This window comes from Bombina bombina, chromosome 2 (assembly GCF_027579735.1).
Source record: "Bombina bombina isolate aBomBom1 chromosome 2, aBomBom1.pri, whole genome shotgun sequence".
NCBI classification, from domain to species: Eukaryota; Metazoa; Chordata; class Amphibia; order Anura; family Bombinatoridae; genus Bombina; species Bombina bombina.
The window spans coordinates 506,627,822-506,652,234 of NC_069500.1; the positions used below are offsets into that span (position 1 = coordinate 506,627,822).

Genomic DNA, 24,413 nt, shown 5'->3' on the forward strand with positions numbered 1-24,413 from the left:
ATCCTTTACTAAGTTACTAGCAGGAGCAAATTGATCAGAATTTCGTGTATTTCTAGACATGATTTTAAATATAAATTGCATATGTCCAAAGAAAATCTAATAACTATACAACATGCATAGCATAACTCTGAAAATAAAATCTTTACAGAGGTAAAGAAAAAATCCAGTTTCTAAGTCTGTATGTGCTGAAAAGGCTTTTACCACATATTTTAATGTTTATATATAAGTGACTAATCACTGATCAGTTGTTTATTTAGGAGGATCTTTGGATTAAAACTTTGAATTTGATATGTCACTCATCCAACATTGCCCCATCTCCCCAGCCGAGACAATTAGAGGTGCATGAAACCCCTTATCTAAAAGAAGTATTTAGCATCTTTTGAATGAGTTACATGTAATGAAGTAATTGGCAACTTTTGAATGAGTCATATTCCCCTTGAATTTGCAAATGATCCTCAGAGTAATGGGGTTCACATGTCCCGACAAGGCAATAGGGGTGAAATGGGCAACCGGAAATGGCTCCAACATTGCCCCATCTCCCCAGCCGAAACAATTAGAGGTGCATGAAACCCCTTATCTGAAAGAAGTATTTAGCATCTTTTGAATGAGTTACATGTAAAAGAAATAATTGGCAACTTTTGAATGAGTCATATTCCCCTTGAATTTGCAAATGATCCTCAGAGTAATGGGGTTCACATGTCCCGACAAGGCAATAGGGGTGAAATGGGCAACCGGAAATGGCTCCATAGCTCAGGGGTTAGAGCACTGGTCTTGTAAACCAGGGGTCGCGAGTTCAAATCTCGCTGGGGCCTGATGACCTTTAAAAGGTAGACTCTGTTGGCATTACACTTCTTATCGATTATCATAATCCTAAATAGCGCTACTAACGTTAGCTAAGATTTCCCAATTTGGTGGATTCGTACACACGATTTTAAATAGATATTGCATATGTATAGAGTAATAACAATAATCACACAAACTGCATGCTATAAATTGGGAAATATTTCGACGACACAAAAGCTTTACAGAGAACAGGTTTCACGCATTCAAAGCTCGCTGGGACAGGATACTTTTAAAAGCAAGAAAGCATGAGCCTTCTTGTTCTTGGCTACCATCATAATCCTTTACTAAGTTACTAGCAGGAGCAAATTGATCAGAATTTCGTGTATTTCTAGACATGATTTTAAATATAAATTGCATATGTCCAAAGAAAATCTAATAACTATACAACATGCATAGCATAACTCTGAAAATAAAATCTTTACAGAGGTAAAGAAAAAATCCAGTTTCTAAGTCTGTATGTGCTGAAAAGGCTTTTACCACATATTTTAATGTTTATATATAAGTGACTAATTACTGATCGGTTGTTTATTTAGGAGGATCTTTGGATTAAAACTTTGAATTTGATATGTCACTCATCCAACATTGCCCCATCTCCCCAGCCGAGACAATTAGAGGTGCATAAAACCCGTTATCTAAAAGAAGTATTTAGCATCTTTTGAATGAGTTACATGTAAAAGAAGTAATTGGCAACTTTGGAATGAGTCATATTCCCCTTGAATTTGCAAATGATCCTCAGAGTAATGGGGTTTACATGTCCCGACAAGGCAATAGGGGTGAAATGGGCAACTGGAAATGGCTCCATAGCTCAGGGGTTAGAGCACTGGTCTTGTAAACCAGGGGTCGTGAGTTCAAATCTCGCTGGAGTCTGATGACCTTTAAAAGGTAGACTCCGTTGGCATTACCCTTCTTATCGATTATCATAATCCTAAATAGTGCTACTAACGTTAGCTAAGATTTCCCAATTTCGTGGATTCGTACACACGATTTTAAATAGATATTGCATATGTATAGAGTAATAACAATAATCACACAAACTGCATGCTATAAATTTGGAAATATTTCGACGACACAAAAGCTTTCTTGTTCTTGGCTACCATCATAATCCTTTACTAAGTTACTAGCAGGAGCAAATTGATCAGAATTTCGTGTATTTCTAGAAATGATTTTAAATATAAATTGCATATGTCCAAAGAAAATCTAATAACTATACAACATGCATAGCATAACTCTGAAAATAAAATCTTTACAGAGGTAAAGAAAAAATCCAGTTTCTAAGTCTGTATGTGCTGAAAGGCTTTTACCACATATTTTAATGTTTATATATAAGTGACTAATCACTGATCAGTTGTTTATTTAGGAGGATCTTTGGATTAAAACTTTGAATTTGATATGTCACTCATCCAACATTGCCCCATCTCCCAAGCCGACACAAATAGAGGTGCATAAAACCCCTTATCTAAAAGAAGTATTTAGCATCTTTTGAATGAGTTACATGTAAAAGAAGTAATTGGCAACTTTTGAATGAGTCATATTCCCCTTGAATTTGCAAATGATCCTCAGAGTAATGGGATTCACATGTCCCGACAAGGCAATAGGGGTGAAATGGGCAACCGGAAATGGGCAACCGGAAATGGCTCCATAGCTCAGGGGTTAGAGCACTGGTCTTGTAAACCAGGGGTTGCGAGTTCAAATCTCGCTGGGGCCTGATGACGTTTAAAAGGTAGACTCCGTTGGCTTTACACTTCTTATCGATTATCATAATCCTAAATAGTGCTACTAACGTTAGCTAAGATTTCCCAATTTGGTGGATTCGTACACACGATTTTAAATAGATATTGCATATGTATAGAGTAATAACAATAATCACACAAACTGCATGCTATAAATTGGGAAATATTTCAACGACACAAAAGCTTTACAGAGAACAGGTTTCACGCATTCAAAGCTTGCTGGGACAGGAAACTTTTAAAAGCAAGAAAGCATGAGCCTTCTTGTTCTTGGCTACCATCATAATCCTTTACTAAGTTACTAGCAGGAGCAAATTGATCAGAATTTCGTGTATTTCTAGACATGATTTTAAATATAAATTGCATATGTCCAAAGAAAATCTAATAACTATACAACATGCATAGCATAACTCTGAAAATAAAATCTTTACAGAGGTAAAGAAAAAATCCAGTTTCTAAGTCTGTATGTGCTGAAAAGGCTTTTACCACATATTTTAATGTTTATATATAAGTGACTAATCACTGATCAGTTGTTTATTTAGGAGGATCTTTGGATTAAAAATTTGAATTTGATATGTCACTCATCCAACATTGCCCCATCTCCCCAGCCGAGACAATTAGAGGTGCATGAAACCCCTTATCTAAAAGAAGTATTTAGCATCTTTTGAATGAGTTACATGTAAAAGAAGTAATTGACAACTTTTGAATGAGTCATATTCCCCTTGAATTTGCAAATGATCCTCAGAGTAATGGGGTTCACATGTCCCGACAAGGCAATAGGGGGGAAATGGGCAACCGGAAATGGCTCCATAGCTCAGGGGTTAGAGCACTGGTCTTTTAAACCAGGGGTCGTGAGTTCAAATCTTGCTGGGGCCTGATGACCTTTAAAAGGTAGACTCTGTTGGCATTACCCTTCTTATCGATTATCATAATCCTAAATAGTGCTACTAACGTTAGCTAAGATTTCCCAATTTGGTGGATTCGTACACACGATTTTAAATAGATATTGCATATGTATAGAGTAATAACAATAATCACACAAACTGCATGCTATAAATTGGGAAATATTTCGACGACACAAAAGCTTTACAGAGAACAGGTTTCACACATTCAAAGCTCGCTGGGACAGGATACTTTTAAAAGCAAGAAAACATGGGCCTTCTTGTTCTTGGCTACCATCATAATCCTTTACTAAGTTACTAGCAGGAGCAAATTGATCAGAATTTCGTGTATTTCTAGACATGATTTTAAATATAAATTGCATATGTCCAAAGAAAATCTAATAACTATACAACATGCATAGCATAACTCTGAAAATAAAATCTTTACAGAGGTAAAGAAAAAATCCAGTTTCTAAGTCTGTATGTGCTGAAAAGGCTTTTACCACATATTTTAATGTTTATATATAAGTGACTAATCACTGATCAGTTGTTTATTTAGGAGGATCTTTGGATTAAAACTTTGAATTTGATATGTCACTCATCCAACATTGCCCCATCTCCCCAGCCGAGACAATTAGAGGTGCATGAAACCCCTTATCTAAAAGAAGTATTTAGCATCTTTTGAATGAGTTACATGTAAAAGAAGTAATTGGCAACTTTGGAATGAGTTATATTCCCCTTGAATTTGCAAATGATCCTCAGAGTAATGGGGTTCACATGTCCCGACAAGGAAATAGGGGTGAAATGGGCAACCGGAAATGGCTCCATAGCTCAGGGGTTAGAGCACTGGTCTTGTAAATCAGGGGTCGCGAGTTCAAATCTCGCTGGGGCCTGATGACCTTTAAAAGGTAGACTCCGTTGGCATTACACTTCTTACCGATTATCATAATCCTAAATAGCACTACTAACGTTAGCTAAGATTTTCCAATTTGGTGGATTTGTACACACGATTTTAAATAGTAATAACAATAATCACACAAACTGCATGCTATAAATTGGGAAATATTTCGACGACACAAAAGCTTTACAGAGAACAGGTTTCACGCATTCAAAGCTCGCTGGGACAGGATACTTTTAAAAGCAAGAAAGCATGGGCCTTCTTGTTCTTGGCTACCATCATAATCCTTTACTAAGTTACTAGCAGGAGCAAATTGATCAGAATTTCGTGTATTTCTAGACATGATTTTAAATATAAATTGCATATGTCCAAAGAAAATCTAATAACTATACAACATGCATAGCATAACTCTGAAAATAAAATCTTTACAGAGGTAAAGAAAAAATCAAGTTTCTAAGTCTGTATGTGCTGAAAAGGCTTTTACCACATATTTTAATGTTTATATATAAGTGACTAATCACTGATCAGTTGTTTATTTAGGAGGATCTTTGGATTAAAACTTTGAATTTGATGATAAAATTGCGGGGGGGCGGAGCTAGCCAGCCTAGGAGATGGCCGCGGCTTAAGTGAGCTCCTGAGCCCTATCTGGCTGAGTGGCATTAAAAAGCCTAATCGAGGTGGGATAAAGTCGCCCAGCAAAGTGGACTGGGCTAACTATTGCTCAGATAGCCTAATATGAAGCTGATGGACGGATCGTGATCGCAACTGGGGCGATAATATTACGCTATGCCTAGGCCTTGATCCACGCTAGATTTTGCGAGCACCACACTCCGGACTCCAGAAGAACTACCCTGACCTGAAGCGGAGGTAAGCTAAAGGTGAAAGGGGCAGACAACAGGCCGTTTTTCCAATTGTACCTAGGAGTCTGGTAAGAATCGCAAAAGCTCCGGGCGCGGAGCGCGCCATCTTTATAACTGCAGAGGCTTAATGGCTGCAAGCAAACACGCAGTCACCAACACCCTACCACACCACTCCACTATCATGAAAACATAACTAAGGGGACAAACATCCCATCATTGCAAGACTTGAGCAAAGATGCTATAAAGGCAAACATCGCAAGAAAAAGAGCAGGATAGGCATGAAAGGGGGAAGACATCGTGCAACATACTTTTTGCTAAGCCAGCATGGGAGACAGAAGGAATTAATCTAGAGGTAGGCCTTGGGTGATACACGGTATATCATATAAAAGTCTGGGTGCTCATGCAGTTACACCACATTCAACCAGTCCAGCAAACATAATTCAGCAGTTTTTTTTTTTTTGACATATGCATTAGAAGAGTGCATAACTTTAATAACCTCCGTGCTCTGGGGAATTCAAAATAAAAGATATATAGACTTTCTAACCACGCAGCACTGGCTTCTAGCTTGTGGGAAATATCATCATGTCTCCTAAAAAAATTGGTAGAAAAGGGACAGTACCTAAGCAAAAAAGCCACCCCACACCCTCTGTAAACAATTTTTTCAAAACAGCAGAAACCAAGTCTGTCACACTCAATCCTTTAGAAGAACAGGACTCTGTAAATGCATACTCCTCTTCTGAGTCTGAATCTGAAACAGTGGCAGATGCTGTCACAGTACCCAAAGCCTTATTTGAGTCACTACCCTCGAAAAAAGATTTCTCTACCCTGATTCTGCAGGTAAAGCAATGCATTAAAGATGAAATAAATGACCTTAAAAAGGAACTGTCAGATATTGGTCATAGAGTGGAGGTAGTGGAAGACACACAAGACACTCATGCGACAGCACTGTTAGATCTGCATAAGCTCATATATAAGCAAAATGATGTAATTCATGACTTAGAGGAAAAAATAGATGACGCAGAAAATAGGAGCAGGAGGCACAATATTAGAATCAGAGGGATACCTGAATCTATACCTGCATCTGGCCTGGAGCAGTACCTACAAGATCTCTTTAATTTCCTTATGCAAACAGAGTCACCTCAGATGATAGATATTGACAGGGCGCATAGAGCACTTCGTCCCAAGCCCCCGGACTCACAGCCTCCCAGGGATGTGATAGTACGTATTACCAATTTTCAGGTCAAGGAGGAGATCATGAAATCATCCCGAGAAAAGCAATCTATCACGTACGAAAACGCAAATATTCAGATGTTTGCAGATCTTTCGCAAAGAACTCTAACCAAACGCAAAGAGCTCAAACCTCTTACCTTGTTGCTCAGGAAAATGAACATTCCTTATAGATGGGGTTTCCCCTTCCATCTAATAATCATATGGCAGGGGAGGAGATTGGTCTGCACTACTCCAGGGGACATCCACAAAATCTGCAAAGAGCTAGACATCCCTACACCAGTGCTGGAAGAATCCCTGGGAACACAGGATCAGCAAAACAAAGAGTCTAGCATGGTCCAGCTGCCTCAGAGGAAAATCTGGCAGCAAGTACAAAAGAAGAGGTCTCGCAGAATGACTATAGGCAGTCAAAATCCGGAGTCTGAAAAGGGATGAGCGCACTGAAGCTGATTGTATCCTTTTCTCCTTTGTTGCAACGATTTCTCTGCATTGTTGTTTCTTTTTTTTCTCTCCTTTCCCCTAGGTCTGACTCCTGAAGGACTTTCATTGGTTAACAGTTGGACTGTAGTTCAGGGCCACCAACCCTTCAGTATCAATATTTGTTATGACTATCCTGTTCATGCCTTACTGATTGCAATGTTTTGTTCTTAAATTGTAAACTCAATGTGCTCAGCCAGTTGGGAGATAATCTCCCTAGTAGTTTAGATGTTTTTCGTAACTCTTCCACTTTTTGGAAGAAGAATGTGGTTTTTTGTTTTGTCTTATGTTCATGTACTTAATTTTATTGTTGTCAATTTTATTGTATTGTTTAGCCCAGTGTGCCCGGATCTGTTATCAGGAGAACTTGGTAAGTTGCTACCACTACATTACCCATCACTGCACATAGAAAACCATGACGAATAGGGAGGGTCAACAACAACAAGAACTGGTCATTATCACCCAAAACACGAAAGGTTTAAATTGTCCAAATAAACGTAGGATGGCAATAATTGATCTGCAGAGAAGGGGGGGGGCACATCCTCATGCTTCAGGAGACACATTTCAAATCTAAACATATCCCCAAATACTTCTCCTCTAGCTATCCACAGCATTACCACAGCACAAACGCCGCTAAAAAAACAAATGGGGTCAGTATATTAATACACAAAAACATATCATTCACTAAAACTCATGTAGAATGTGATAGAGAAGGGAGATTTTTATGCATCACAGGGCTCCTATTTGGCAAACCAGTTACATTAGCTAATGTGTATGCCCCCAATAAATTTCAGAGCAAATTTATTAACACGATCACCAATTCTATAGTTACGCATGCTAAAGGTTCTCTGATTATTGCAGGAGACCTCAACGTCCCCCTTAACCCCAAGATTGACTGCTCTAACCCAGACACACGACAAAAAACCTCTAACATGCATAGTATTTGGCAAAATCTCAAATTGTTAGGTGTACACGACACCTGGAGATACTTAAACCCTCAGAAAAGAGATTTTACTTTCTTTTCGAGTCCAAATAAATGTTATTCAAGATTGGACTATGTCCTGGTAGACCATCTGGCCCTGTCATACATTAAAGCTGCGGATATCTCACACACTACTTGGTCCGATCACTCATTAGTTTCTTGTAGGCTGGCGTGGCCTTCGGCTCCCTTGAAATCCTTTCAATGGAGACTAGATGAGTCTTTACTAGTGGGGAAAAATCAGGTAAAAAAGCTGGCCAAACATATAAAATCTTATTTCATTTTGAATAATACACCAGATGTTCAAATCCCGACCATTTGGGAAGCTCATAAAAGCACAATTAGAGGAGAACTAATTAAAACAAAGGCACTTATAACAAAGAAAAGGAGGGAACAACTCACCTTACTAGCCAAGGACATATCTAACCTTGACTACCTACATAAACAATCTCCGGATAACGTTCTAGTTTTAGAAGAGTTGACCTCTAAAAGAGATCAATTAAATAAGCTACTTCAGATAAACGCACAAAAGCAGCTATTATCCTTCCAACAAACATTTTATAGGGAAGGGAATAAACCCGGAAAGTGGTTGGCTCGGGCTTTAAAAAAAAGACAACAACAAACATATGTCCACTCGATTAAAACTGACACAGGTAAACATGTTGAAGACACTCACAAAATAGCTGAAGAATTTAAAAAATATTACCACAGATTATATAATTTATTCCCAGACAGGTCAGACCACACTCATCGCCATAAATGTCAACAATACTTAGATCAAGTTCAAATCCCGAAACTTAGTGCAGAACAAAAAGATGCTTTAAGTCAACCTTTCAACATTAAAGAGGTATTAGAAGCTATTAACACCCTAAAACCAAAAAAAGCACCAGGTCCTGACGGATTCTCTAGCCTCTACTACAAGACATTCTCTAAGTATTTGGCCCCCTATCTAACTTCTTTGTTTAATTACATAACAGACATTTCAGCCTTCCCAGACACCATGTTACAAGCTAATATATCAGTCCTGGAAAAAGCGGGTAAGGACCCAGACAAGCCGGCCAATTTCAGACCTATCTCTTTGCTCAATACTGACTTGAAGCTATACGCCAAAATATTAGCGACCCGAATTAACAAGTTTCTCCCACAATTAATACACCAAGACCAGGCGGGCTTCGTGCCCACAAGGGAGGCGAAGGACAACACTGTAAAAGTACTCAACCTCATAGACTACGTTTCTCAGACTGAGCTCCCCGCACTGTTCCTCTCTACTGACGCCGAAAAGGCTTTCGACAGACTGGACTGGACCTTTTTACAGGAGACACTGAGACGATTCGACTTCCCAGCACAGTTTATCCACAAAATTATGGCCTTATACACTAACCCAACAGCTCAGGTGAGAGTGAACGGGACGCTATCAGAAGCGTTCGAGATACGAAATGGCTCCAGACAGGGTTGTCCCCTATCCCCTTTATTGTTTATCCTTTCATTAGAACCCCTAGCAATCAAACTTAGAGCAAACTCTCGCATCACAGGTATACACATAGGAGACAATCATCACAAATTAGCCATATACGCCGACGACTTATTAATGACACTAACTGATCCCCTCACATCTATTACTCATGCAATGACAGAACTAGAACACTTTGGCATGGTTTCTAACTTCTCGGTCAACATGTCCAAGTCCGAATTCTTACCGATAGGGATCCCGAAGAAGACACTAGATGAAATCACAGCGCTGTGCCCTTTGAAAGTACAACCCAGGTATCTTAAATACTTGGGCACTTATTTAACACCCGATAAATCTTCCACGCGTAAACATAATTACGGAGAGCTGATCACAGAGTTTCACTCTCTGACCTCCTCCTGGTTATTAAAAAACATTTCCTGGCTAGGCAGAATACAAGCCGCCAAAATGGTACTGTTACCTAAAGCACTCTATATCCTACAAACTGTACCCATCCAACATATCTCCACGGAGATTAATATTTTACAAAAAATCATGAATGACTACATATGGCGACGCAGGCCGCCACGTATTAATAAAAGTACGATTTACAAATTACCAGCACAGGGAGGCCTAGGTGTACCACATCTCAGCTCATATAAACTGGCCATTTCCCTTCAAAGAGTCATTGATTGGTGCAAGCCGGAGGGCGCACAGCATAAAGGATGGGTACAGATAGAAACCCACTTAGCTGACACGCATTACATGGGCAATAAATGCTGGAATCTTACAGCTTTAAAAAACCCTAATATCTCAAAATCCTGTATCACTAATGAAACATGGAGGGACTGGTTACTAGTCCTTAAAATGTTCCCAAAAATATCCACAAAATGCTCCCCACTCACAAATTTACTAATAAATCCTGAATTCCCCCCAGGCCTTCAAAATGTAAAGAACTTAGACACCTCGCCTTCTTCTTACGTACAGATACACTCACTTTTAAACAATGGCAAGCTAAAAACAAAACAGCAAATAGATCCAATGTCGGTTCCTTTCTTTGCCTCTTGGTTTAATTACCACCAAGCTAGACACTTTATTATATCACATAGATGCAAAGCTGACTTCTTACGACCCCCAACACAGTTTGAGCAAGCGTGCATAAAGGAGTCAAAATCCCTCAGATCAGTCTCATCACTATACAGATTAGTTTTGGAGAATAGATTTCCAAAGCTACCTTCATACACAACGGGGTGGGATAGAGAGCTGGACACAAACACTTCACATAAGGATTGGCTTGATAGATTTAAAAGGCTAACGCGGTCTGCACATTCTTCAGGGGCGAAAGAAACCAATATAAAAATATGTATGAGGTGGTATTTAACACCGGCAAGACTCAAACATATATATAAAACAAACTCAGGCACCTGTTGGAGAGGTTGTGAGCAGGTGGGGCATATGAAACATATTTGGTGGGACTGCATACCCATTAAGACCTTCTGGGTAGAAATTTTTAACAATATCAACCAGGTCCTACACACACAACTAAACCCAAATGTGGAGGTCACTCTGCTTCAACACATACCTCAAATAACATGTAAAATACGTAGGCAGTTATTCCAAATTATGATAAATACAGCAAAACAGATGATCCCCAGATACTGGAAGTCCTCCAAAACCCCTGATATTAATGATTGGAAGAGATTAGTTAGCAAAGATTTGATGTTGGAAAGGTTTCATTACTTGCAAGTGGGTAATTTGGACTTCTTTGAAGATATGCTCTTCTTATGGGAGTCTTTCCAACATGGGCACAATTGAGAATAACCCCCTTTTTTAGACACAATTATGGATATAAATGGAATTTAGCTTTCGGTCAGGGCACACTGGGTTCACTTATTATTATTTATTTATTTATTTAATTTTTATTTACTGTTGTTATATTTCCTTATTTTCCTGTATTTTTTTTTGATAAAAACTGTTCGTATCTTATTTTATTGCGCACAGTTGAGGCGTATACAATTTGCAATGTTATAAAAGGTCATCTGTTAATAAGCACAGTCCTATATCTTAGAAACACAGGCTCCCTATACTGTATGCATTTCTAGAAACTTTCATTAAGTGGGATAGCCAAAGACTTAAGCTCAGATGAAAAGAGACAATTGCACATGGACTGCACTTTGACCTGCTGAAGGCCTTTGTAACTTCAGGTCACGGGCGTATAAGTGCCACAGCTGTCCTTAAAGAAATACTGTAGTTACGCTGTTTTCTTTCTTTATTTTTTGGATTTTGTTTGTTTTACACTCTGTTGATGTGAAAATTTAATAAAAATTGAATATATAAAAAAAAAAAACTTTGAATTTGATATGTCACTCATCCAACATTGCCCCATCTCCCCAGCCGGGACAATTAGAGGTGCATGAAACCCCTTATCTGAAAGAAGTATTTAGCATCTTTTGAATGAGTTACATGTAAAAGAAGTAATTGGCAACTTTTGAATGAGTCATATTCCCCTTGAATTTGCAAATGATCCTCAGAGTAATGGGGTTTACATGTCCCGACAAGGCAATAGATGTGAAATGGGCAACCGAAAATGGCTCCATAGCTCAGGGGTTAGAACACTGGTCTTGTAAACCAGGGGTCGCGAGTTCAAATCTCGCTGGGGCCTGATGACCTTTAAAAGGTAGACTCCGTTGGCATTACACTTCTTATCGATTATCATAATCCTAAATAGTGCTACTAACGTTAGCTAAGATTTCCCAATTTGGTGGATTCGTACACACGATTTTAAATAGATATTGCATATGTATAGAGTAATAACAATAATCACACAAACTGCATGCTATAAATTGGGAAATATTTCGACGACACAAAATCTTTACAGAGAACAGGTTTCACACATTCAAAGCTCGCTGGGACAGGAAACTTTTAAAAGCAAGAAAGCATGAGCCTTCTTGTTCTTGGCTACCATCATAATCCTTTACTAAGTTACTAGCAGGAGCAAATTGATCAAAATTTCATGTATTTCTAGACATGATTTTAACTATAAATTGCATATGTCCAAAGAAAATCTAATAACTATACAACATGCATAGCATAACTCTGAAAATAAAATCTTTACAGAGGTAAAGAAAAAAATCAAGTTTCTAAGTCTGTATGTGCTGAAAAGGCTTTTACCACATATTTTAATGTTTATATAAAAGTGACTAATCACTGATCAGTTGTTTATTTAGGAGGATCTTTGGATTAAAACTTTGAATTTGATATGTCACTCATCCAACATTGCCCCATCTCCCCAGCCGAGACAATTAGAGGTGCATGAAACCCCTTATCTAAAAGAAGTATTTAGCATCTTTTGAATGAGTTACATGTAAAAGAAGTAATTGGCAACTTTGGAATGAGTCATATTCCCCTTGAATTTGCAAATGATCCTCAGAGTAATGGGATTCACATGTCCCGACAAGGCAATAGGGGTGAAATGGGCAACCGGAAATGGGCAACCGGAAATGGGCAACCGGAAATGGCTCCATAGCTCAGGGGTTAGAGCACTGGTCTTGTAAACCAGGGGTCGTGAGTTCAAATCTCTCTGGGGCCTGATGACCTTTAAAAGGTAGACTCTGTTGGCATTACCCTTCTTATCGATTATCATAATCCTAAATAGTGCTACTAACGTTAGCTAAGATATCCCAATTTGGTGGATTCGTACACACGATTTTAAATAGATATTGCATATGTATAGAGTAATAACAATAATCACACAAACTGCATGCTATAAATTGGGAAATATTTCGACGACACAAAAGCTTTACAGAGAACAGGTTTCACGCATTCAAAGCTCGCTGGGACAGGATACTTTTAAAAGCAAGAAAGCATGGGCCTTCTTGTTCTTGGCTACCATCATAATCCTTTACTAAGTTACTAGCAGGAGCAAATTGATCAGAATTTCGTGTATTTCTAGACATGATTTTAAATATAAATTGCATATGTCCAAAGAAAATCTAATAACTATACAACATGCATAGCATAACTCTGAAAATAAAATCTTTACAGAGGTAAAGAAAAAATCCAGTTTCTAAGTCTGTATGTGCTGAAAAGGCTTTTACCACATATTTTAATGTTTATATATAAGTGACTAATCACTGATCAGTTGTTTATTTAGGAGGATCTTTGGATTAAAAATTTGAATTTGATATGTCACTCATCCAACATTGCCCCATCTCCCCAGCCGACACAATTAGAGGTGCATGAAACCCCTTATCTAAAAGAAGTATTTAGCATCTTTTGAATGAGTTACATGTAAAAGAAGTAATTGGCAACTTTTGAATGAGTCATATTCCCCTTGAATTTGCAAATGATCCTCAGAGTAATGGGGATCACATGTCCCGACAAGGCAATAGGGGTGAAATGGGCAATCGGAAATGGCTCCATAGCTCAGGGGTTAGAGCACTGGTCTTGTAAACCAGGGGTCGCGAGTTCAAATCTCGCTGGGGCCTGATGACCTTTAAAAGGTAGACTCCGTTGGCATTACCCTTCTTATCGATTATCATAATCCTAAATAGTGCTACTAACGTTAGCTAAGATTTCCCAATTTGGTGGATTTGTACACACGATTTTAAATAGATATTGCATATGTATAGAGTAATAACAATAATCACACAAACTGCATGCTATAAATTGGGAAATATTTTGACGACACAAAAGCTTTACAGAGAACAGGTTTCACACATTCAAAGCTCGCTGGGACAGGAAACTTTTAAAAGCAAGAAAGCATGGGCCTTCTTGTTCTTGGCTACCATCATAATCCTTTACTAAGTTACTAGCAGGAGCAAATTGATCAGAATTTCGTGTATTTCTAGACATGATTTTAAATATAAATTGCATATGTCCAAAGAAAATCTAATAACTATACAACATGCATAGCATAACTTTGAAAATAAGATCTTTACAGAGGTAAAGAAAAAAATCAAGTTTCTAAGTCTGTATGTGCTGAAAAGGCTTTTACCACATATTTTAATGTTTATATATAAGTGACTAATCACTGATCAGTTGTTTATTTAGGAGGATCTTTGGATTAAAAATTTGAATTTGATATGTCACTCATCCAACATTGCCCCATCTCCCCAGCCGAGACAATTAGAGGTGCATGAAACCCCTTATCTAAAAGAAGTATTGAGCATCTTTTGAATGAGTTACATGTAAAGAAGTAATTGGCAACTTTGGAATGAGTCATATTCCCCTTGAATTTGCAAATGATCCTCAGAGTAATTGGGATTCACATGTCCCAACAAGGCAATGGGGTGAAATGGGCAACCGGAAATAGCTCCATAACTCAGGGGTTAGAGCACTGGTCTTGTAAACCAGGGGTCGCGAGTTCAAATCTCGCTGGGGCCTGATGACCTTTAAAAGGTAGACTCTGTTGGCTTTACCCTTCTTATCGATTATCATAATCCTAAATAGTGCTACTAACGTTAGCTAAGATTTCCCAATTTGGTGGATTCGTACACACGATTTTAAATAGATATTGCATATGTATAGAGTAATAACAATAATCACACAAACTGCATGCTATAAATTGGGAAATATTTCGACGACACAAAAGCTTTACAGAGAACAGGTTTCACGCATTCAAAGCTCGCTGGGACAGGATATTTTTAAAAGCAAGAAAGCATGGGCCTTCTTGTTCTTGGCTACCATCATAATCCTTTACTAAGTTACTAGCAGGAGCAAATTGATCAGAATTTCGTGTATTTCTAGACATGATTTTAAATATAAATTGCATATGTCCAAAGAAAATCTAATAACTATACAACATGCATAGCATAACTCTGAAAATAAAATCTTTACAGAGGTAAAGAAAAAATCAAGTTTTTAAGTCTGTATGTGCTGAAAAGGCTTTTACCACATATTTTAATGTTTATATATAAGTGACTAATCACTGATCAGTTGTTTATTTAGGAGGATCTTTGGATTAAAACTTTGAATTTGATATGTCACTCATCCAACATTGCCCCATCTCCCCAGCCGGGACAATTAGAGGTGCATGAAACCCCTTATCTGAAAGAAGTATTTAGCATCTTTTGAATGAGTTACATGTAAAATAAGTAATTGGCAACTTTTGAATGAGTCATATTCCCCTTGAATTTGCAAATGATCCTCAGAGTAATGGGGTTTACATGTCCCGACAAGGCAATAGATGTGAAATGGGCAACCGGAAATGGCTCCATAGCTCATGGGTTAGAACACTGGTCTTGTAAACCAGGGGTCGCGAGTTCAAATCTCGCTGGGGCCTGATGACCTTTAAAAGGTAGACTCCATTGGCATTACACTTCTTATCGATTATCATAATCCTAAATAGCGCTACTAACGTTAGCTAAAATTTCCCAATTTGGTGGATTTGTACACACGATTTTAAATAGTAATAACAATAATCACACAAACTGCATGCTATAAATTGGGAAATATTTCGACGACACAAAAGCTTTACAGAGAACAGGTTTCACGCATTCAAAGCTCGCTGGGACAGGATATTTTTAAAAGCAAGAAAGCATGGGCCTTCTTGTTCTTGGCTACCATCATAATCCTTTACTAAGTTACTAGCAGGAGCAAATTGATCAGAATTTCGTGTATTTCTAGACATGATTTTAAATATAAATTGCATATGTCCAAAGAAAATCTAATAACTATACAACATGCATAGCATAACTCTGAAAATAAAATCTTTACAGAGGTAAAGAAAAAATCAAGTTTCTAAGTCTGTATGTGCTGAAAAGGCTTTTACCACATATTTTAATGTTTATATATAAGTGACTAATCACTGATCAGTTGTTTATTTAGGAGGATCTTTGGATTAAAACTTTGAATTTGATATGTCACTCATCCAACATTGCCCCATCTCCCCAGCCGAGACAATTAGAGGTGCATGAAACCCCTTATCTAAAAGAAGTATTTAGCATCTTTTGAATGAGTTACATGTAAAAGAAGTAATTGGCAACTTTTGAATGAGTCATATTCCCCTTGAATTTGCAAATGATCCTCAGAGTAATGGGGTTTACATGTCTCGACAAGGCAATAGGTGTGAAATGGGCATCCGGAAATGGCTCCATAGCTCAGGGGTTAGAACACTGGTCTTGTAAACCAGGGGTCGCGAGTTCAAATCTCGCTGGGGCCTGATGACCTTTAAAAGGTAGACTCCATTGGCATTACACTTCTTATCGATTATCATAATCCTAAATAGCGTTACTAACGTTAGCCAAGATTTCCCAATTTGGTGGATTCATACACACGATTTTAAATAGATATTGCATATGTATAGAGTAATAACAATAATCACACAAACTTCATTTTATAAATTGGGAAATATTTCGACGACACAAAAGCTTTACAGAGAACAGGTTTCACGCATTCAAAGCTCGCTGGGACAGGATACTTTTAAAAGCAAGAAAGCATGGGCCTTCTTGTTCTTGGCTACCCTCATAATCCTTTACTAAGTTACTAGCAGGAGCAAATTGATCAGAATTTCGTGTATTTCTAGACATGATTTTAAATATAAATTGCATATGTCCAAAGAAAATCTAATAACTATACAACATGCATAGCATAACTCTGAAAATAAAATCTTTACAGAGGTAAAGAAAAAATCAAGTTTCTAAGTCTGTATGTGCTGAAAAGGCTTTTACCACATATTTTAATGTTTATATATAAGTGATTAATCACTGATCAGTTGTTTATTTAGGAGGATCTTTGGATTAAAACTTTGAATTTGATATGTCACTCATCCAACATTGCCCCATCTCCCCAGCCGACACAATTAGAGGTGCATGAAACCCCTTATCTAAAAGAAGTATTTAGCATCTTTTGAATGAGTTACATGTAAAAGAAGTAATTGGCAACTTTGGAATGAGTTATATTCCCCTTGAATTTGCAAATGATCCTCAGAGTAATGGGGTTCACATGTCCCGACAAGGCAATAGGGGTGAAATGGGCAACCGGAAATGGCTCCATAGCTCAGGGGTTAGAGCACTGGTCTTGTAAACCAGGGGTCGCGAGTTCAAATCTCGCTGGGGCCTGATGACCTTTAAAAGGTAGACTCCGTTGGCATTACTCTTCTTACCGATTATCATAATCCTAAATAGCGCTACTTACGTTAGCTAAGATTTCCCAATTTGGTGGATTTGTACACACGATTTTAAATAGTAATAACAATAATCACACAAACTGCATGCTATAAATTGGGAAATATTTCGACGACACAAAAGCTTTACAGAGAACAGGTTTCACGCATTCAAAGCTCGCTGGGACAGGATATTTTTAAAAGCAAGAAAGCATGGGCCTTCTTGTTCTTGGCTACCATCATAATCCTTTACTAAGTTACTAGCAGGAGCAAATTGATCAGAATTTCGTGTATTTCTAGACATGATTTTAAATATAAATTGCATATGTCCAAAGAAAATCTAATAACTATACAACATGCATAGCATAACTCTGAAAATAAAATCTTTACAGAGGTAAAGAAAAAATCCAGTTTCTAAGTCTGTATGTGCTGAAAAGGCTTTTACCACATATTTTAATGTTTATATATAAGTGACTAATCACTGATCAGTTGTTTATTTAGGAGGATCTTTGGATTAAAACTTTGAATTTGATATGTCACTCATCCAACATTGCCCCATCTCCCCAGCCGGGACAATTAGAGGTGCATGAAACCCCTTATCTGAAAGAAGTATTTAGCATCTTTTGAATGAGTTACATGTAAAAGAAGTAATTGGCAACTTTTGAATGAGTCATATTCCCCTTGAATTTGCAAATGATCCTCAGAGTAATGGGGTTTACATGTCCCGACAAGGCAATAGATGTGAAATGGGCAACCGGAAATGGCTCCATAGCTCATGGGTTAGAACACTGGTCTTGTAAACCAGGGGTCGCGAGTTCAAATCTCGCTGGGGCCTGATGACCTTTAAAAGGTAGACTCCATTGGCATTACACTTCTTATCGATTATCATAATCCTAAATAGCGTTACTAACGTTAGCCAAGATTTCCCAATTTGGTGGATTCATACACACGATTTTAAATAGATATTGCATATGTATAGAGTAATAACAATAATCACACAAACTTCATGCTATAAATTGGGAAATATTTCGACGACACAAAAGCTTTACAGAGAACAGGTTTCACGCATTCAAAGCTCGCTGGGACAGGATACTTTTAAAAGCAAGAAAGCATGGGCCTTCTTGTTCTTGGCTACCATCATAATCCTTTACTAAGTTACTAGCAGGAGCAAATTGATCAGAATTTCGTGTATTTCTAGACATGATTTTAAATATAAATTGCATATGTCCAAAGAAAATCTAATAACTATACAACATGCATAGCATAACTCTGAAAATAAAATCTTTACAGAGGTAAAGAAAAAATCAAGTTTCTAAGTCTGTATGTGCTGAAAAGGCTTTTACCACATATTTTAATGTTTATATATAAGTGACTAATCACTGATCAGTTGTTTATTTAGGAGGATCTTTGGATTAAAACTTTGAATTTGATATGTCACTCATCCAACATTGCCCCATCTCCCCAGCCGACACAATTAGAGGTGCATGAAACCCCTTATCTAAAAGAAGTATTTAGCATCTTTTGAATGAGTTACATGTAAAAGAAGTAATTGGCAACTTTGGAATGAGTTATATTCCCCTTGAATTTGCAAATGATCCTCAGAGTAATGGGGTTCACATGTCCCGACAAGGCAATAGGGGGGAAATGGGCAACCGGAAATGGCTCCATAGCTCAGGAGTTAGAGCACTGGTCTTGTAAACCAGGGGTCGCGAGTTCAAATCTCGCTGGGGCCTGATGACCTTTAATAGGTAGACTCCGTTGGCATTACACTTCTTATCGATTATCATAATCCTAAATAGCGCTACTAACGTTAGCTAAGATTTCCCAATTTGGTGGATTTGTACACACGATTTTAAATAGTAATAACAATAATCACACAAACTGCATGCTATAAATTGGGAAATATTTTGACGACACAAAAGCTTTACAGAGAACAGGTTTCACGCATTCAAAGCTCGCTGGGACAGGATACTTTTAAAAGCAAGAAAGCATGGGCCTTCTTGTTCTTGGCTACCCTCATAATCCTTTACTAAGTTACTAGCAGGAGCAAATTGATCAGAATTTCGTGTATTTCTAGACATGATTTTAAATATAAATTGCATATGTCCAAAGAAAATCTAATAACTATACAACATGCATAGCATAACTCTGAAAATAAAATCTTTACAGAGGTAAAGAAAAAATCAAGTTTCTAAGTCTGTATGTGCTGAAAAGGCTTTTACCACATATTTTAATGTTTATATATAAGTGACTAATCACTGATCAGTTGTTTATTTAGGAGGATCTTTGGATTAAAACTTTGAATTTGATATGTCACTCATCCAACATTGCCCCATCTCCCCAGCCGACACAATTAGAGGTGCATGAAACCCCTTATCTAAAAGAAGTATTTAGCATCTTTTGAATGAGTTACATGTAAAAGAAGTAATTGGCAACTTTGGAATGAGTTATATTCCCCTTGAATTTGCAAATGATCCTCAGAGTAATGGGGTTCACATGTCCCGACAAGGCAATAGGGGTGAAATGGGCAACCGGAAATGGCTCCATAGCTCAGGGGTTAGAGCACTGGTCTTGTAAACCAGGGGTCGCGAGTTCAAATCTCGCTGGGGCCTGATGACCTTTAAAAGGTAGACTCCGTTGGCATTACTCTTCTTACCGATTATCATAATCCTAAATAGCGCTACTTACGTTAGCTAAGATTTCCCAATTTGGTGGATTTGTACACACGATTTTAAATAGTAATAACAATAATCACACAAACTGCATGCTATAAATTGGGAAATATTTCGACGACACAAAAGCTTTACAGAGAACAGGTTTCACGCATTCAAAGCTCGCTGGGACAGGATACTTTTAAAAGCAAGAAAGCATGGGCCTTCTTGTTCTTGGCTACCATCATAATCCTTTACTAAGTTACTAGCAGGAGCAAATTGATCAGAATTTCGTGTATTTCTAGACATGATTTTAAATATAAATTGCATATGTCCAAAGAAAATCTAATAACTATACAACATGCATAGCATAACTCTGAAAATAAAATCTTTACAGAGGTAAAGAAAAAATCAAGTTTCTAACTCTGTATGTGCTGAAAAGGCTTTTACCACATATTTTAATGTTTATATATAAGTGACTAATCACTGATCAGTTGTTTATTTAGGAGGATCTTTGGATTAAAACTTTGAATTTGATATGTCACTCATCCAACATTGCCCCATCTCCCCAGCCGACACAATTAGAGGTGCATGAAACCCCTTATCTAAAAGAAGTATTTAGCATCTTTTGAATGAGTTACATGTAAAAGAAGTAATTGGCAACTTTGGAATGAGTTATATTCCCCTTGAATTTGCAAATGATCCTCAGAGTAATGGGGTTCACATGTCCCGACAAGGCAATAGGGGTGAAATGGGCAACCGGAAATGGCTCCATAGCTCAGGGGTTAGAGCACTGGTCTTGTAAACCAGGGGTCGCGAGTTCAAATCTCGCTGGGGCCTGATGACCTTTTAAAGGTAGACTTCGTTGGCATTACACTTCTTATCGATTATCATAATCCTAAATAGCGCTACTAACGTTAGCTAAGATTTCCCAATTTGGTGGATTTGTACACACGATTTTAAATAGTAATAACAATAATCACACAAACTGCATGCTATAAATTGGGAAATATTTCGACGACACAAAAGCTTTACAGAGAACAGGTTTCACGCATTCAAAGCTCGCTGGGACAGGATATTTTTGAAAGCAAGAAAGCATGGGCCTTCTTGTTCTTGGCTACCATCATAATCCTTTACTAAGTTACTAGCAGGAGCAAATTGATCAGAATTTCGTGTATTTTTAGACATGATTTTAAATATAAATTGCATATGTCCAAAGAAAATCTAATAACTATACAACATGCATAGCATAACTCTGAAAATAAAATCTTTACAGAGGTAAAGAAAAAATCAAGTTTTTAAGTCTGTATGTGCTGAAAAGGCTTTTACCACATATTTTAATGTTTATATATAAGTGACTAATCACTGATCAGTTGTTTATTTAGGAGGATCTTTGGATTAAAACTTTGAATTTGATATGTCACTCATCCAACATTGCCCCATCTCCCCAGCCGAGACAATTAGAGGTGCATGAAACCCCTTATCTGAAAGAAGTATTTAGCATCTTTTGAATGAGTTACATGTAAAAGAAGTAATTGGCAACTTTTGAATGAGTCATATTCCCCTTGAATTTGCAAATGATCCTCAGAGTAATGGGGTTCACATGTCCCGACAAGGCAATAGATGTGAAATGGGCAACCGGAAATGGCTCCATAACTCATGGGTTAGAACACTGGTCTTGTAAACCAGGGGTCGCGAGTTCAAATCTCGCTGGGGCCTGATGACCTTTAAAAGGTAGACTCCATTGGCATTACACTTCTTATCGATTATCATAATCCTAAATAGCGTTACTAACGTTACCCAAGATTTCCCAATTTGGTGGATTCATACACACGATTTTAAATAGATATTGCATATGTATAGAGTAATAACAATAATCACACAAACTTCATGCTATAAATTGGGAAATATTTCGACGACACAAAAGCTTTACAGAGAACAGGTTTCACGCATTCAAAGCTCGCTGGGACAGGATACTTTTAAAAGCAAGAAAGCATGGGCCTTCTTGTTCTTGGCTACCATCATAATCCTTTACTAAGTTACTAGCAGGAGCAAATTGATCAGAATTTCGTGTATTTCTAGACATGATTTTAAATATAAATTGCATATGTCCAAAGAAAATCTAATAACTATACAACATGCATAGCATAACTCTGAAAATAAAATCTTTACAGAGGTAAAGAAAAAATCCAGTTTCTAAGTCTGTATGTGCTGAAAAGGCTTTTACCACATATTTTAATGTTTATATATAAGTGACTAATCACTGATCAGTTGTTTATTTAGGAGGATCTTTGGATTAAAACTTTGAATTTGATATGTCACTCATCCAACATTGCCCCATCTCCCCAGCCGAGACAATTAGAGGTGCATGAAACCCCTTATCTAAAAGAAGTATTTAGCATCTTTTGAATGAGTTACATGTAAAATAAGTAATTGGCAACTTTGGAATGAGTTATATTCCCCTTGAATTTGCAAATGATCCTCAGAGTAATGGGGTTCACATGTCCCGACAAGGCAATAGGGGTGAAATGGGCAACCGGAAATGGCTCCATAGCTCAGGGGTTAGAGCACTGGTCTTGTAAACCAGGGGTCGCGAGTTCAAATCTCGCTGGGGCCTGATGACCTTTAAAAGGTAGACTCCGTTGGCATTACACTTCTTACCGATTATCATAATCCTAAATAGCGCTACTAACGTTAGCTAAGATTTCCCAATTTGGTGGATTTGTACACACGATTTTAAATAGTAATAACAATAATCACACAAACTGCATGCTATAAATTGGGAAATATTTCGACGACACAAAAGCTTTACAGAGAACAGGTTTCACGCATTCAAAGCTCGCTGGGACAGGATATTTTTAAAAGCAAGAAAGCATGGGCCTTCTTGTTCTTGGCTACCATCATAATCCTTTACTAAGTTACTAGCAGGAGCAAATTGATCAGAATTTCGTGTATTTCTAGACATGATTTTAAATATAAATTGCATATGTCCAAAGAAAATCTAATAACTATACAACATGCATAGCATAACTCTGAAAATAAAATCTTTACAGAGGTAAAGAAAAAATCCAGTTTCTAAGTCTGTATGTGCTGAAAAGGCTTTTACCACATATTTTAATGTTTATATATAAGTGACTAATCACTGATCAGTTGTTTATTTAGGAGGATCTTTGGATTAAAACTTTGAATTTGATATGTCACTCATCCAACATTGCCCCATCTCCCCAGCCGGGACAATTAGAGGTGCATGAAACCCCTTATCTGAAAGAAGTATTTAGCATCTTTTGAATGAGTTACATGTAAAAGAAGTAATTGGCAACTTTTGAATGAGTCATATTCCCCTTGAATTTGCAAATGATCCTCAGAGTAATGGGGTTTACATGTCCCGACAAGGCAATAGGTGTGAAATGGGCAACCGGAAATGGCTCCATAGCTCAGGGGTTAGAACACTGGTCTTGTAAACCAGGGGTCGCGAGTTCAAATCTCGCTGGGGCCTGATGACCTTTAAAAGGTAGACTCCATTGGCATTACACTTCTTATCGATTATCATAATCCTAAATAGCGTTACTAACGTTAGCCAAGATTTCCCAATTTGGTGGATTCATACACACTATTTTAAATAGATATTGCATATGTATAGAGTAATAACAATAATCACACAAACTTCATTTTATAAATTGGGAAATATTTCGACGACACAAAAGCTTTACAGAGAACAGGTTTCACGCATTCAAAGCTCGCTGGGACAGGATACTTTTAAAAGCAAGAAAGCATGGGCCTTCTTGTTCTTGGCTACCATCATAATCCTTTACTAAGTTACTAGCAGGAGCAAATTGATCAGAATTTCGTGTATTTCTAGACATGATTTTAAATATAAATTGCATATGTCCAAAGAAAATCTAATAACTATACAACATGCATAGCATAACTCTGAAAATAAAATCTTTACAGAGGTAAAGAAAAAATCAAGTTTCTAAGTCTGTATGTGCTGAAAAGGCTTTTACCACATATTTTAATGTTTATATATAAGTGACTAATCACTGATCAGTTGTTTATTTAGGAGGATCTTTGGATTAAAACTTTGAATTTGATATGTCACTCATCCAACATTGCCCCATCTCCCCAGCCGACACAATTAGAGGTGCATGAAACCCCTTATCTAAAAGAAGTATTTAGCATCTTTTGAATGAGTTACATGTAAAAGAAGTAATTGGCAACTTTGGAATGAGTTATATTCCCCTTGAATTTGCAAATGATCCTCAGAGTAATGGGGTTCACATGTCCCGACAAGGCAATAGGGGTGAAATGGGCAACCGGAA

At 37.5% G+C, this 24,413-nt stretch overlaps 8 non-coding genes across 8 annotated transcripts; all 8 read left to right on the forward strand.

Moving 5' to 3' along the window:
- Window positions 1–739: 739 nt before the first annotated feature.
- Window positions 740–812, forward strand: TRNAT-UGU (transfer RNA threonine (anticodon UGU)). The gene has a single exon. It is a non-coding gene; the product is annotated as a tRNA-Thr (tRNA).
- Window positions 813–2,475: 1,663 nt separating this feature from the next.
- Window positions 2,476–2,548, forward strand: TRNAT-UGU (transfer RNA threonine (anticodon UGU)). The gene has a single exon. It is a non-coding gene; the product is annotated as a tRNA-Thr (tRNA).
- Window positions 2,549–4,271: 1,723 nt separating this feature from the next.
- Window positions 4,272–4,344, forward strand: TRNAT-UGU (transfer RNA threonine (anticodon UGU)). The gene has a single exon. It is a non-coding gene; the product is annotated as a tRNA-Thr (tRNA).
- Window positions 4,345–13,753: 9,409 nt separating this feature from the next.
- On the forward strand, window positions 13,754–13,826 carry TRNAT-UGU (transfer RNA threonine (anticodon UGU)). Its single transcript has one exon. It is a non-coding gene; the product is annotated as a tRNA-Thr (tRNA).
- A 3,500-nt stretch (window positions 13,827–17,326) lies between these two features.
- TRNAT-UGU (transfer RNA threonine (anticodon UGU)) lies at window positions 17,327–17,399 on the forward strand. Its single transcript has one exon. It is a non-coding gene; the product is annotated as a tRNA-Thr (tRNA).
- Window positions 17,400–19,982: 2,583 nt separating this feature from the next.
- Window positions 19,983–20,055, forward strand: TRNAT-UGU (transfer RNA threonine (anticodon UGU)). The gene has a single exon. It is a non-coding gene; the product is annotated as a tRNA-Thr (tRNA).
- Window positions 20,056–20,861: 806 nt separating this feature from the next.
- On the forward strand, window positions 20,862–20,934 carry TRNAT-UGU (transfer RNA threonine (anticodon UGU)). The gene has a single exon. It is a non-coding gene; the product is annotated as a tRNA-Thr (tRNA).
- Window positions 20,935–22,638: 1,704 nt separating this feature from the next.
- TRNAT-UGU (transfer RNA threonine (anticodon UGU)) lies at window positions 22,639–22,711 on the forward strand. The gene has a single exon. It is a non-coding gene; the product is annotated as a tRNA-Thr (tRNA).
- The last annotated feature ends 1,702 nt before the right edge of the window (window positions 22,712–24,413 follow it).